We start from the raw sequence: 12,266 nt of genomic DNA, 5'->3' as shown, positions 1-12,266 counted from the left end.
GACAAAAAGCTATGGCCTTGGCAGCATCTGCTTTCTTTTGAAAAAACAGCAACAAGAAATGCTACTGGTTGTTCTCTCTCTCTTTCTCGCTTTACAGTTGTGGGTTACAATTGGGTTAGTATGTGTTTTGGTTATGCCGAAGCCTGATATTTAACAATATGAGCTGGGGGGCAGGGGAACTGCTGGCAATATGTGGTTTAATACTGTATTGTTTTTTTGAATCTAGGGTGGTGAATCCCTGAAAGAAGAGATTCCATAAAAGGCCAGTAATCCTTTCTATGTGGGCATAGATTTAAGATGTTACCACACATTTCTAGGGATATCTCAATACACTTTATTAGTTTCTTACATACACACACTCATGTACATGTACACACATTTTCCTATCATGTTATCAGGGCTGCTGTCATCTCCTTTTAGCTGTAGCAGTTTCTAATGTGGTTTTATAAATTTTTTATCATATGCAATTGTAGCTGTATAGTTGTTTTTGTTACTCCCTAGCTATTAAACATTCCATAATTCAGCATTCAAAATGATCCGATGTACAAGAAAATATCACCTATAGTAATAACAATATGTTGATTTACCCTCACCCTCCCAATGGAAACCATACATACAATTTATGCCCATATCTGATAGGCAAATAAATAACCCCAATATCTGTGCTTCCCCAGACAATAACAGAGAAAGCGAGAGAGCAAGTGAGCGCGAGAGAGAAATATATTCTTAGTCTTGATAACTAGATTCTTAGTTATTCCCTATGCAGAGTACCTAGGGGGACAAAACTGGGGTGGGTTGTAGAAACCCAGGGGTGCCTACCACCCACAGAATCCCAAAGCAATTGGACACTCCAGCAATTTTTAATGATTTTTTGAAGATTCTTCCAATTTTTGCATTTCTCCCATAGGGAATAATGGGGATTTGAGGCAGCCCCATTCCCCCCCTTTGGGGGGTACCAGGGCACCCCAAAGTGGGTCTGGGGGCACAACAGATTATACCACAACTCCCCCTAGGCAGCCCCAAGCCGGTGGGGTTCATGGTTGTTTTTGTCAGGAATTTTTTTAGTTTCTGGCCTTTTAACCATCTATCTTTATCGGAGTAGCTTCTCTGGTCTGTATATCGATATATGTATGAAAAGATCTTCATAGGGATTCATTGAGAGAACTCATGCAGCCACAAAGATCCAGTTTTTGTTTGGACTCGCTGCTCGAGTTTGAACCTGTTTGCACATCCCTACAGGGAGTGAGGGGAGCGGGGGGTGGGGAGAGTGTGCACATTCGTAACCACACTGTCAGTGCCAGCAGTCACTGAGTGGAGCATTCAGGAGAAGTGTTCTTCACAATGGCCTGATTCACATGTACACTTTAACTGCACCTAAAGCTGCCAGAGTTGGTAACTATAGTATGCCCAAATGTGCAAAACCATGGCTAAGGGTCTAAGTTAACTAGTTTGGCCTGCCAAACTTCAGTTGGAACCTAAGGTTTTCTCCAAGCGTAGTTTTGCCACCAAACTGTTATGCCCGAAGGCATACTCGCCCATAACTGCAGCTAAGTGCCCATTTACAAACCCCAATCATAGAGGCAGCAGTGCAGATCTGCTCAAGGATGTGGCTGCTCCATGTTTTCAGCACTTCTCGCTGGCAGCTGCTTGGGGGAAAGGCCACGCCCCCCCGTCTGCTGTCCAGCTATGGAGTTGCCAGGCTGCAGGGATGCCAACATGCCCCATCCCGGACTGGCCAGCCTGCCAAGCCACTCGGGGGCAACAGTCATGGGTGTCCACAAGCACAAAGGCCCAGCCCCTTCCCCGGATGGGAATATTTGCTCCCTAAGTCTTCCTCATGAGGAGAACCATCTGTGGGGCACAAATGCAAAATGTGCGAGATGGTAATAGTGCTGTGACAGATGGTGCTTGTGTTGTAGACTGCAACACTAGCCCATTACCCCACTCTCATGAGAGTGTCAGACGAAGGAGAGTGAGGGGGGATGCTCCATGCAGGAAAGCTGCAGGGATGGGCACTTGGGCAAGTGCTTTCCTGGTATCGGCAACTGCTGGCAAGCCACTCTCAAACCCTGTGCCCTGCCAACCCACCCGCCAATGTGGAGATGTGCACCCCTACACAAGGTGGCGCAGCAGGGAAATGACTTGATTTCCAAGCCAGAGGTTGCTGGTTCGAATCCCGGTTGTTGGTTCGAATCCCCACTGGTATGTTTCCCAGACTATGGGAAACACCTATATCGGGCAGCAGCAATATAGGAAGATGCTGAAAGGCATCATATCATACGGGAGGAGGCAATGGTAAACCCCTCCTGTATTCTACCAAGGACAACCACAGGGCTCTGTGGTCTCCAGGAGTCAACACCGACTCAATGGCACACTTTATTTTACTTTACACAGTGGGTTGGGTGGTAGTGCCCAATGGGGGGAAGCTATTACCCAAATTTAAAAGAAATTGGGCAAAGGGGTGATTTTTTTAAACAATTTTTGTTAAAGTTGAAGTTCTTAGAATCCACTATCACTGCTCATCTTTGTTCATTCATAATCTTCTTTGGTACAAAATGATGAATGAACTTAGAAAAAACCCATTCTCATTTCCCACCAAAGAATCTACTCTCAGAATACCACAAACACTGAAAACAACAAAACCCAGTAGGTTGTTGGCACCCTATGTGCACTACACCCCAACCTGCTCTGGGCCACCCTGGTGCCCTCCAAGTGGAATTATGGGGCTGCTGAAATCCCCATTATTCCCTATGGGGAAAAGCTTAAAGACATGCAAACTTCATTTAAAAAGAAAATCACCCCTTTCACCATTTTTTTTGAAATCTAGGTGGTAGCAGGCACCCATTGGGGCACTACCACCTGATACACTCTTCTGCCCCCAGAACCCCTTTTCTGCCCGAAATCTGCCACAAAGACATGCCAACTTAAAATAATTATTAAAAATCTCCTCTTTGCCCTGTTTCTTTGTAAACTGGGTGGTAGCTTCCTTGCACCCATTGGGCACTATCATCCACCACAACTTGCTCTTGGCCACCCTGGTGCCCCCCTAAGTGGAGTTATAAGTATGCTGAAATCCCCATTATTCCCTATGGGGAAAAGCTTAAAGATCCATAAACTTCAAAAAATTGTTAAAAAATCACTCCTTTGCCCAATTTCTTTGTCCACCCTTTTGCCCCCAGAACCCCCTTTTTGTGCCAAATTGAACCTTTTTGTGCCAAATTTTGTGCCAAATTTGCCCCCAGAACCCCCTTTTTGTGCCAAAGTGATGGGGGGGGCAGATTAAGATACAAAACATATCGGGGGTGATTCAGTTCGGTTACAAATCGAATTGAAACAATCGATTTATGCACATCCCTACTTCCTATGTTCCTAAGACAGGAAGAATGATAATATGTGGTTGGAATAGCAAGAGCACCACATTACTTCCATGTAGAAAGCCAAAGGTTTTCCATCCCTACTGAGACCCTGGAAAAAAGTACCGGGACTCCATCCCTGCCTGTCCCTGCAGCACTATACCACTGTCTACCTGACTTGATCCCAGGTGTGCCTCTGGCTCTCTCAGTCCTGGCTTTGGACTTGTGCCACTAATGACTGCTGCCCATGGCATATACCGAGTCAGACCACTGGTTCATCTTGCTCAGTATTGTTTACATTGACTGGCAGCCAGGAGAGTAGCTAGGGGAGAGGGGGCCTGTGTTCACCCCTCTCTCTGGCCGCTCCTTGGAGTGAGGGAGATAATGAAGAAAATAGGTAGGGGTGGAGCTGGGGCGGGGGGCACCGGGTTCTTTGAACCCATCCGCTCAATTAAAGCTACACCTCTGGCAACAGCTCTTCAGGGTTTGAGGGATGAGTCTCTCCCAGCCCTACCTGGAGAGGCCAGGGATTGAACCTGGGACCTTCTGCATGTAAAGCAAATGCTCTACCACTGGACAATGGCCCTATCAGTGAGGCGCTGTGCAGTATGCATGAGTCCCACCTATAGCAAAAAGACAAGGTTGTCTTGTCAAAGTTGCCAAAGTTTTCAAGTGTTAAATATGTTAAAGTTGCCAAAGGTGTTTGTGAGAGGGCTTTTTAAATTATTATTTTAAGGGCTCCATCCACAATGTCAGGCTATAAAAGTATAACAACAATCTCATTTGTTCCACTTCATGTTCTTTTCATGCAACCACACACACACACACACACACACACACACACACACACACACACACAGCTATTAAAAAGGAGCATCTGTGTTCATGTTGTAGGCAAAGGAGATCTCACATGACCACTAATTCAACTGATATGTTTTTAACTCTTCTTTGTACTGTCTGTTTCTATTTGCTGAGTCGTTTTTCCCCAGGTTCTCTTTAGCAGTCCATATATATATATATGGAGACTGAAATAAAGAGAGAGCCATGAATGTTTTTAGCTCCCACTGCCAAGTGACAGAGGAGTGTCAATAGGAAAATAGGAACACTGTATAGCCTTATATTGTGTCAGAGCATTGATCCATCTTGCTCAGTATTGTCTACACACACTGGCAGTGGCTCTCCAAGGTTCCAGTCAGGAGACTTTCCCAGCCCTACCTGGAGATGCCAGGGATTGAACCTGGGACCTTCTGAATGCAAAGCAAAATGTTCTACCACTGAGCTATGGCTCCACCCTCAGTATCAAGTTGCCCGCCAGATGTTCTTACCAGATTTAAAATAATGGGCTGGTTTGCAGTGGGGAAGTAACTCCCCTGTCTACTTCCCATTCAGGATAAAATAGGTTGAGATCAGTCATGTCTTCTGAACTCACCAGACTTTGCTTATTTGAACCTTCTTCCTTCAAATAACCCAAGATCTGTACCCAAGGTTTGAAGTGAGTTACACATCTCGGGCTATTTGAAGCAAGAAGGTTGGAATAAGCCAAGACCAGTGTTGGTCTTGGTAGCAGGGATTCCCAGATGTTGTTGACTACATCTCCCAGAGGCGTATCTAGGGAAAATAGCACCTAGGGCAAGCACTGAAATTGTGCCCTCTGTCCAAACATCTGATACCCATCTTTCAGATAATTTTACCATAGTATCAGCTCAAAAATACAATTCAAGCTCGTTAATCTTTTAATATTTCAAAAACTATTTAGCAGTGGATGTAGCCAGACCAAAAAAATGCTGGAAAACTACAAATTTCCTTTTTCTTTCTTTCACAATTTATAGTACATTTATTGAAGTTTAAGTTAAAAAGGGGGAAAGGTTACATCTCTGAGAGTATACATGATTACACACAGAAGCTTATCCAGCATAAACAAAACTCCTCTATATGCAAGATACAATGGTGATTGTATATATTTATATATGTGTGTGTGTGTGTGTGTGTATAATTATAGAATAGGAAATGTTAACATAGGACTCAGTCTTACCATCAGTAAAATTACAAATCTAACAGTTAAACAGAGTACAGAGGGGAGAGCCGAAACGAGCAAAAACAAAAAGGAACAAGGCAGGAACATATACATGAGTATTAAAGTTAAGGTTATGAGTATTAAGGTATTAAGGTTAATTCAGGCAGAGCAAAACTTCCACTGCAGGGGTCCCATCCCGTACCTAAAAAGATGTTAATAAACATATTATTAATTAATATTATATCAATAAAATCTTATGATTAGCCAGGAGAGAAAATAGAAAGAAAAATTAAGACCCTGCAAAAAATAGAATCTTCATGAATGTAACTCACTGAGATTCATGACTTCAGTAAATATGGTTTCCCTACATAAATATTATCCTTCTTTTAATCCAAAAGCCTGTAAAAAAATCATCCAGAAGCTTTCCCAAAATAAAGTTTTAAATGCACAGGTCTCTTTCTGGTCTTTCCCATCCTGGTTCTTCTGATTAGCATGTAATCCCAAACAAAAGGAAAAATCAACAGCTAGATGATACCAGTTATATCCCTACTAGATGGATACAATCTAACATCCATGAAAAAACCAGGAAGATTATTTTTTAAAATCTTTTCCAGATCCATACCTACTGATACAAGAACAGTGGACAGCTTCTCCTAAAAGGAACGGTAAATTCAATAGGCCTATGATGTCAGATAAAAAAGTAGGGGTGGGGGGAGATTCCTAGATAGGATTTCAGTGTTATGTTATATAAACAAAAATGAAGAGACCATTAGTTATTACCTGACTTGTAAAAGCTATTAGTTCTATACAGATATCTAAAAGCCATGAGTTCTAGATCAGAACTCCAAAGTAATAGTATAAAAAGAATAAATAATATTATTTTTATAATAATATGAAAATATATTTTTATATCTCCATCAAAGTACTTAGAAGGGTCCCTCAAAGCAGAGCAAGAATCTGCCAAAATGTAACGCTCAACACTGAATCATGCAACAAATCTTCACATATATCTATTATCACTTCGTATTTGGCTCTCCTCCCTAGGTGACATTACTCCACAAAAAAAGTCTATGACAACGTAATAATGCAAAGAAAACATTTCAATTCTCAACTGTAAAGATCTCATTAAAACCAAAAGGTCAAAATAAGTCTGGAGTCCAGTGTATAGAAGGATACATATCTATCTAGTATATAAAGGGGTTGGGAAAATAATTTTGAACCTCTCTTCTAACTCCCCAAAGTATCTAAATATTAGAATGGTAAAGTAAAGAAAAGTTTGCTCATAGAGAGAGAAGATGCCGAAACATAGTATTTGGATGTAAATTTTTCTTTCCAATAGCACAGAGCTATGATCTATCCCAGCACTTACACGCCAATTATATAACAATTTAACATATATTCATGACTGGTATCCAAAGCCAGGTGTGCAAAAACAAAACACAGAAGGTGAAAGATAGTTAATAGAAAGGGGCAGGATGACTAATAAAATAAAGTAACTAGCTGGGGACTCTCTCATCATTATAAAGACCAACTAAGATTTTCTTGACCACAACCTTATACAATACTATCAAATCCTATTTCCAATTTTACCATATATATATTATATATATGAATGAAAATATATATATGAAAAAATATATATGAAAAATAGGCTATTAGTTTAAAGATTTCCCTCTACACAATTTTTTTGATAAAAGCAGTTACATAACAGGGAATGTAAAAACAATTCTTCAATGAGCAGAGAATAATTCCAAATTCAAAACAACATTGCAACAGCAGTCATGATATATATGAGTGTTTAAACTAGTTTCCATAACCTCTATTATAAAATACTACAGGGAATACAATAAGAAAGAATTTTTAAAAAATCCTTATGGTTTCAACCTGGTTACTTCAATACCTTTTTTAAAATACATGTTTATCTTAAAGCAAATCTAAGGAAATCAGGGATCTCATATCTATTTTAAAAAGAAAAGAAAAGAGGGGGGGACATATTATTTGTTTCTAAGGTATTTCTTATGCTGCATTGAAAACAAAACAATAGAGAGACACTCAAAAGTCAATAAAGGATTAACTTGAAAATTTTTGAGAGCATTCTTGGCCTAGAGATAAGGTATTCTGCCAAAGACATAATATGCCAGAACTTGCTCCATGCAAAAGCTTACGCATGGGAAAATGTGAAAAGTCTTGAGTCTCCCTTTCCATTCCAATTTATTCTGTCCACTCTCTGATGTTGAATTATGATTCTCAGAGTCCAAAATAAAATAAAGAGTATCCCCTCCTTGTAAAAAAAGGATCGCAAAAGGATTCCGAAGAGTGAAATACAAAACAGTAAGTTTAATTACCAGCCATAAAACATCTTGTCAACGCAGAGATACCAGTGTAGGGGTGGGTGGGGGGAAGGTCCGAGTTACAAGTAGAAGTTACAATCTTCTAGCTGGAAGCTGAGCTGGTAAAGATGTAAGCTGTGGGCTCTGCAATGGAAAAGAAGAAGAGAGACATCCAAGCGGACAACATTCTCCTCCACCAGCCTTCTTGATGCTGTAAATGATGCTTCCTAAAGGCTGTGGGGGGCCCTACAAAGCTTCCCCTCCCCCGCTGGCCTCTTAATTCACCGCTGCAGCCCATCCCAGGCTGATTTCCGGGCCTGTTCAGGCCTGCAAATATTGGCATGGTGGCCATTTTGGAGGCCACCACTCATGCTCAAATGGCCTCTGCATGGCCTGGCAAGGCCTAGGGCCTCACAGGGACCATTTGAGCATGTGCGGTGGCCATTAATTTTATTTAAATGGCCACTGAAAACAAAATAGCTTCTGCACATGCTCAAATGGCCTCTGTGAGGCCTGGCATGGCCTAGGGCCTCACAGAGGCCATTTGAGCATGCATGGTGGCCATTTTGTTTTCGGCAGCCATCCATTTTCTTTTAATTTTAAAAAATGGCGTGCCCCTTCAAGTGGTGCCCGGGGCATGTGCCCTACCTGCCCCACCATAGATACGGCCCTAACATCTCCCATCATCCCCAGCTGCAGTGGCTTGTAGTTAACAACATCTGGGAATCCCAGTCTCACACTGGTGGAGACAGGTGGGTTGATGACACGTCCAATCTCAGTTTATTTTAACACTTATGGAGGATAGGAGATGGGACTGTGTGTTCCCAAGACTCAGGGACGTTGCACAGAGCCCAGTTCTAACCAAAGTTCCATGTGACTTCTGAACCAGTCCAGCATTTTCCTTGAAATAAAATTTAAAAAGAGTCATTCCAGTATGCTTACTATAAACAGTTATTTTGCAAAATAAGGGTGGGAACACTATCTTTCAAAACAGATCACACTAAAAAAATTAAACACAGATCACTCCTCTGTTTAGATTCAAAATGAAGTAACAAATTGAAACATAATCAATGCTCAGAATCAATAGATAATAAAAGCAAGAAAAAGCAGTAACAAGGTTTTACTTTTGTTTTCCCTGGGAAGTAAGCAGTGATATGTTCCCCATATGTGGAGCTGAGGAGTGTGCATTTATTGATTTATTATCTGTATTAACAATACCCCGCCTTTCCATTATTATAATAAAGCTCAAGGCACCTAGAAATATTGATCCATGACAACATCATTCTGTAAATGAGAACAATGGTTAAAATAATCCAAATAGTAGATAGAAAACTTCATTTAAAACATCAGAAAGAAAACAGCAGCCATCAGGTAAGTTAAAAACTTGGAAGGATAAGAAGGTTTTTTTACTAGATCTGTACACAGCCCAAAATGTCAGATTCCAAGACATTTCCAAGACAGGAAAGTGACACTGTCAGGAGGGGCTGTGTTAACATGATAGTGCCCACCCACTATTATATTAGCATGACTGTTGGACACCCCCCACCCCTCACTGCCCTCTCTCTCTACTCCTCACATTTTACTAAGTGGGGGCAAGAAACAGGGATCTTTGTTTGATCTTTGTTTGAAGGGAGCACACAAATCCCTTCTGAATCTTGAGTTTAAAAGGCATGTTTTTTTCCTTAAACATTCCTTCTAGGGGTCATAAGAACATAAGAACAGCCCTGGTGGATCAGGCCCAAGGCCTATCTAGTCCAGAATCCTGTTTCGTGCAGTGGCCCACCAGTTGCCTTTGAGGAGCCCATAGGCAAGAGGTATGTGCATGCCCTCTCTCCTGCTGTTGCTCCCCTGCAACTGGGATTGAGAGGCATCTTGCCTCTGAGGCTGGAGGTGCCCCACAGTCACTAGATTAGTAGCCATTGATAGACCTATCCTCCATGAATTTGTCTAAGCCCCATTTAAAGCCATCCAGGCTGGTGGCCATTACCACATCCCATGGCAAAGAATTCCATAGATTAATTATGCGTGGTGTGGAAAAAGTACTTCCTCTTGTCAGTCCTAAATTTCCCGACCTTCATTTTCATAGGATGACCCCTGGTTCTAGTGTTGTGTGTGTGAGGAAGAAATTTCTCTCTGTCCACCCTCGCCACTTCATGCACAATTTTATACACCTTGATCATGTCTCCCCTTAGTTGCCTCTTTTCCAAGGTAAAGAACCCCAGATGCTGTAGCCTAGCCTCATAAGGAAGGTGCTCCAGGCCCCTGATCATCTTGGTTGCCATCTTCTGCACCTTTTCCAGTTCTACAATATCCTTCTTAAGATATGGTGATCAAAGCTGTACACAGTACTCTAGATGTGGCCGCACCATAGATTTGTATAAGGGCATTATAATATTAGCATTTTTATTTTCAATCCCTTCCTAATGACTCCTAGCACAGAATTAGCCTTTTTCACAGCTGCTGCGCACAGAGACAACATTTCCAATGAACCGTCTGCCATGACCCCAAGATCTCTCTCCTGTCAGTTACTGACAGCTCAGATCCCATCAGTGTATATGTGAAGCTGGTGTTTTTTGCCCCAACGTGCATCACTTTACATTTGCTTACATTGAATCACATTTGCCATTTTTTCACCCTCTCACCCAGTTTGGAGAGATCTTTTTGGAGCTCCACACAATCTGTTGTGGATTTCACTACCCTAAATAGTTTAGTGTCATCTGCAAATCTGGCCACTTCACTGCTTACCCCAACTTCTACATCATTTATGAACAGGTTAAACAGCACTGGTTCCAGTACCGATCCTCCTACTTCCCTCCATTGTGAAAACTGTCAATTTATCCTTACCCTTTGTTCCCTGTCCTTCAAACAGTTACCAATCCACACATGAACCTGTCCCCTTATTCCATGACTAATAAGTTTACTCTAGAGCCTATGGTGGGGAACTTTGTCAAAAGCTTTTTGGAAGTCCAAGTATACTATGTCCACCAAATCACCTTTATCCACATGCCTGTTGACACTCTCAAAGAACTCCAAAAGGTCAGTGAGGCAGGACTTGCCCTTGCAGAAGGCATGCTGGTTCTCCTTCATCAAGGCCTGCTCTTCTATATGCTTAACAATTTTGTCCTTAAGTATGCTTTCCATCAATATACGTGGCACTGAAGTTAAGCTGACCGACCTGTAATTTCCTGGATCTCCGCTGAATTTCCTTTTTTTTAAAATGGAGTCACATTGGCTACTTTCCAGTCCTCTGGTACAGAGCCATATTGCAGGGACAAGTGACATATTTTTGCTAGGAAATCGGCAGTTTCATATTTTAGTTCCTTCAGAACTCTTGGGTGGATGCTATCTGGCCCTGGCTATTTGTTAATTTTTAGTTTTTCTAGACAGTTTGGAACATCTTTTCTTGTCACCTCAAATTGGTGACAATTCTTCAGCCGCTAAACCTGAAAAGCTCAATTCCGGAAAGGGTATATGATAGGTATCCTCAGCCGTGAAGACAGATGCAAAGAATTCATTCAGCTTCTCTGCAATCTCCTTATCCTCCTTAATAATCCCTTTCATGTCCTCATCATTTAAGGGGCCAGCCACCTCATAAGAATATAAGAACAGCCCTGCTGGATCAGGTCCAATGCCCATCTAGTCCAGCATCCTGTTTCACACAGTGGCCCACCAGATCCCTGGCAGGTTTTCTACTTCTGATATATTTAAAGAAGTTTTTGTTATTCCCCTTTACACTTCTAGCTGTATGCTCCTCAAACTCTCTCTTTGCATCCCTTATTGTCTTCGCGCATTTCTTTTGCCAAAGTTTATGTTCCTTCCTGTTCTCTTCATTTGGGCAGGATTTTCGAAGGAAGTCTTCTTCTATTTTATAGCTTCCCTGTCTCTACTTGTTAGCCACGCTGGCATCCTCCTGAACCTGGTGGTACCTTTCCTCCTGCTTGGTATACATTCCAATTGAGCTTTTAGTATTGTGGTTTTTAAAGTTCCATGCTTTCTGGAGTAATTTGACCCTCCTGACTTTCGCTTTCAACTTCCTTCTTACCACTCCCCTCATTTTTGAGAAGTGTCCTCTTCTGAAATCCAATGCATCTGTGTTGGATTTCCTTGAAAATTCTCCACTTGCATATATGTTAAATTGGATCACATTATGGTCACTGCTATGCAGTGGTTTTGCAACTCTGACATCTTGCACTAGGTCCCAGGCACCACTCAGGATAAAGTCCAAGGTTGCAATCTCTCTGTCTGATTCCATGACTAACTGTTCTATGGCACAGTCATTTAGCATGTCTAGAAATCTGGCCTCTCTGTCATTACCTGAATGTGAATTTACCCAGTCTATGTGTGGGTAGTTGAAGTCACCCATTATTAGGGATGTGCACAAAACCGGTTCACCCGGTTCGGTTCGGATCCGAACCGGGTCTGAACCAGGAGGAGGTGGTTTGGTTTTGGTTTTGTTTGAACCACCCCCTGGTTCGGTTCGGATTCGAACCGAACCGGGGGTGGTTCAGTTCGGACCGGTTCAGATCGGTTCTAACACCCGAAAATTGGTAGGATGGTAGCTGGCACCCA

At 42.0% G+C, this 12,266-nt stretch overlaps 1 long non-coding RNA gene across 1 annotated transcript in view; it reads right to left on the bottom strand.

The window, feature by feature from the left end:
* Nucleotides 1-5,215: 5,215 nt before the first annotated feature.
* LOC128339916 (uncharacterized) overlaps nucleotides 5,216-12,266 on the bottom strand; it is a 63,279-nt gene continuing 56,228 nt past the window's right edge. The window contains exons 3-4 of the long non-coding RNA XR_008313319.1: nucleotides 7,713-7,841; nucleotides 5,216-5,569 (exon numbers count right to left, since the gene is read on the bottom strand). This is a non-coding gene — a long non-coding RNA (uncharacterized LOC128339916). The remainder of the gene's footprint in view (nucleotides 5,570-7,712; nucleotides 7,842-12,266) is intronic.

The sequence above is a fragment of the Hemicordylus capensis genome, chromosome 1 (genome assembly GCF_027244095.1).
Source record: "Hemicordylus capensis ecotype Gifberg chromosome 1, rHemCap1.1.pri, whole genome shotgun sequence".
Taxonomy (NCBI): domain Eukaryota; kingdom Metazoa; phylum Chordata; class Lepidosauria; order Squamata; family Cordylidae; genus Hemicordylus; species Hemicordylus capensis.
The sequence above is the reverse complement of the archived record's forward strand: the minus strand, read 5'-3'. Positions and strand labels throughout refer to the sequence as shown.